Source organism: Triticum aestivum, chromosome 3B, assembly GCF_018294505.1.
Source record: "Triticum aestivum cultivar Chinese Spring chromosome 3B, IWGSC CS RefSeq v2.1, whole genome shotgun sequence".
Taxonomy (NCBI): domain Eukaryota; kingdom Viridiplantae; phylum Streptophyta; class Magnoliopsida; order Poales; family Poaceae; genus Triticum; species Triticum aestivum.
The window spans coordinates 611,169,675-611,173,241 of record NC_057801.1 but is presented as its reverse complement, the minus strand read 5'-3'; positions in this window follow the sequence as shown (position 1 = coordinate 611,173,241).

Genomic DNA, 3,567 nt, shown 5'->3' with positions numbered 1-3,567 from the left:
CATCCAACAGCTGTCGTGCTTCTTCAATCTTTGCTCTTCATGCTCCAGCCGCTCAAACAAGCGCCGGCGGGACTGCCTGCTCCCTCCTCCCCGCGGCCGGCTGTGCTGTCGCGCATGACTCGCCGCCCCACCGTACTGCCATCGCTGGCCTAGCCATCCCTCTACTGATCCAAACCTGCTGTTATTCTTCGGCGACGACAGATGAACCAGTAAACCCTCATACAGTCGTACTCCTCTCTGCGTGGGCATCCACTGTCGCATCTTCCCCGGCTTCGTGACTTCCCCTTTCTAGGCCTCGCTGTCGTCCACCGCCGTGGTGCTCTCGGCATGGCGTGGTCAATGTGGTCAACGACCGACTTCCGTCGGAAGAGTATTGTACGTGGAGAGGCTGACAGCTAGGTCCACGGCGGCTGCAAGGAAGTGCCTCCTTAATACGGGCAAAATAATTATTCCTCCACCTGACAGCGGGGATCCACCGGATGGGCCACCGTATTTCGCGAAAAAAATATTTCCCCTGACTGCCGGGACCCACCAGCTACACCTTCACACGCAAGGAAATGCGTCCGGGCAAAAAAAAGGATTCGCCCCCTGACTGCTGGGACCCACCAGCTACACATTCGCACGCAAGGAAGTGCGTCTGGGCAAAAAAACAAAATGATTCGCCCCCTGACTGTTGGGACCCACCAGCTACATCTTCGCACGGAAGGAATTGCCTAACAGTCGGGACCCACCTGGTCGAAGCATACATAGCATTGTCATTCTGGTCGCGAACATGTACGTACATACTGGTGGATGTAGAGGCGCGCACGTGTCGTAGTAGAGGCGCACACGTGTCGTAGTAGAGGCGCGCACATAGCATGTACTCGTACGTAAAGCGGCCAGGGTGCAAGAAAGAAAATACGGCCACGTATGTGTACATACGGGCGGGGTCTCGAACACCTACTCGGGTATACGTATGGCCAGGGCTCGTGTACATGGCTGGGTCGGAACTGAGAAACAGCGTCGTCGTCGTGTTCATGGGGAGCCAACCGGTTGGGCCAGAACGGAATGCGTCGTCGTGTTCATCGGGAGGGCTTGGACGGAACAGGCGATGGAAACCAGGCCTGGCGTACCGTAGAACGGAGGAAACGGCCTTGTGTTCGACCGGCCACGTTTGAAACGGGATCCTATTCATTGGGAGGGGTCTGGCGTACCGCAAAACCGAGGAAACGGACCTCCTACGGTCGAAACGGGGGTCCTGTTGATCGGGAGGGGTGTGGCGTACCGCAAAACAGACGAAACGGACTTGTGTTGGAGCGCTACGGTCGAAACGGGGGTCTTGTTCATTGGGAGGGGTGTGGCGTACCGCAAAACGGGACTCCATGGGATACTGTTCATCTCCACCGTCGACCTCCTCCAGCCTCCACGGGCTACTGTTAATCCACCGTCGACCTCCTCTAGCCTCCACCTGACACTGTTCATCCACGGGCTCCTGTTCATCTAGCCTCCACCGCGCGATACTCCACCGGCTACTGTTCAACCACCCCTCTCCACGGGCTCCTGTTCAACCACCCCTCCACGGGCTACTGTTCATCCACCCCTCCATCGTCTACTGTTCATCCAGCCCTCCACGGGGTCGTCCTGTTCATCCAGCCCTCCATGGGGTCCTGTTCATCCAGCCCCAACCGGGGTCTGTTCATCAGATGCAACCACGGGGTCCTGTTCATCCACTCCCACCGCTCACTGTTCATCCACCCCCCCCCCCCGCAACGCTCACTGTTCATCCAGAGAGGCAGCATCGATCGGCTTCAGTTAGCAGCAGTAGCGATGGAATCGCTCGATCCGGTTCAGTTAACAGCCATCCGATCGATCGCTCAGCTTCAGTAACGCGTAGCCTGCAATGCAATCGCTCGGGTTCAGTTAGAGCCCAACGCCTCGCTCGGGTTCAGTTAGAGCCAACGCTCGCACACACGCGCGTACGTGTACGAGAGAAACGCGCATCGCTCGGCCCCCGACCACCCACCGTAACCGGGAACTCCCCGAAATTTTCCTCGCCTCGCTTCTACCACGGTTTTTTCCGTCATGGACGACCCAAAGAATGTCATGCAGCTGCATCTTCGGCCCGCCCAGGATGAAAAGCCCATTTTCTGTCATGATTTTTTGTCATATGAAGTAGGAGCCCACCACATCTATGATGATACCGGTTTTGTCACAATTATCGTCATAGAAGTGTCATATGTATGACAGGAAAAAATTTCGTTCGGCCCAAAATGTCACGGATGTGTCTTTTTTTTGTAGTGTTTGCGGTAGTACTGTGTCGGACTTTTGCATAGATATTTTCTCAGCGGAGGTAGTCACGGATGTATTTTTTTATATCCGTGCCTACAGTGCCTGGACCATGCATGCCTTGCGGAAGTACCACATGGGGTCACGGTAGTACCACGCCAGCGGTTCTACCGTCCCCTATCGGTGCTCCTCAGAATAGTTCCAGGCCCTATGGTACCCGCGGTAGTACCGCAAGCCTCCGCGGTAGTACCGCAGGCCCATGCAGTAGTACCGCTCCTAGAGCATGGTAGTACCGCGGGTCGCGGGCTGAGTAGGTGGGTAACGGTTGGATTTGTCCTGTGACTATAAAAGGGGTGTCTTCTTCCTCTAGTTGACCACCTCTTCCACCTCTAAGCTCCATTGTTGCTCCAAAGCTCCATTTTCGCCCGATCTCTCTCCCTAGCCAATCAAACTTGTTGATTCTCTAGGGATTGGTTGAGAAGGCCCCGATCTACACTTCCACCAAGAGAAATTTGATTCCCCCAACTAATCCCTTGCGAATCTTGTTACTCTTTGGTGTTTGAGCACCCTAGATGGTTGAGGTCACCTCGGAGCCATAGTATGTTGTGGTGAAGCTTCCGGTGTCGTTGGGAGCCTCCAATTTAGTTGTGGAGATTGCCCCAACCTTGTTTGTAAAGGTTTGGTCACGTCCTCCAAGGGCACCAATAGTGGAATCACGGCATCTCGCATTGTGTGAGGGCGTGAAGAGAATACAGTGGCCCTAGTGGCTTCTTGGGGAGCATTGTGCCTCCACACCACTCTAACGGAGACGTACTTCCCCTCAAAAGGAAGGAACTTCGGTAACACATCCTCGTCTCCATCGGTTCCTCTTTTGGTTATCTCTCAGCTTTAATTGGGCAAGCTATATTGTGTTATTTCTGTTGCTTGCTTGTGTACTTGTTGTTGTTGCATCATATAGGTTGCTCACCTAGTTGCATATCTAGACAACCTACTTTGATGCAAAGTTTAATTTGGTAAAGAAACGCTAAAAATTGTTAGTTGCCTATTCACCCCCCCCCCTCTAGTCAACTATACGATCCTTTTAATTGGTACCAGAGCCTCGTCTCTTTATTAAGGACTTTGCCGTCCAAAGAGTATGGTTGACACCGTAGACGGTGGGGAGGAACACTCCGGTGTGAATCAGGTCTCGTCTACGACCGATGGGGGAACCGTGCTATCTTGTGAGGAATTCAATGTGTCTTTGGACACATTGAAAACCTCCATGACGACCAAGGTCGAAAGCATGTTTAATAAATTCTTAGA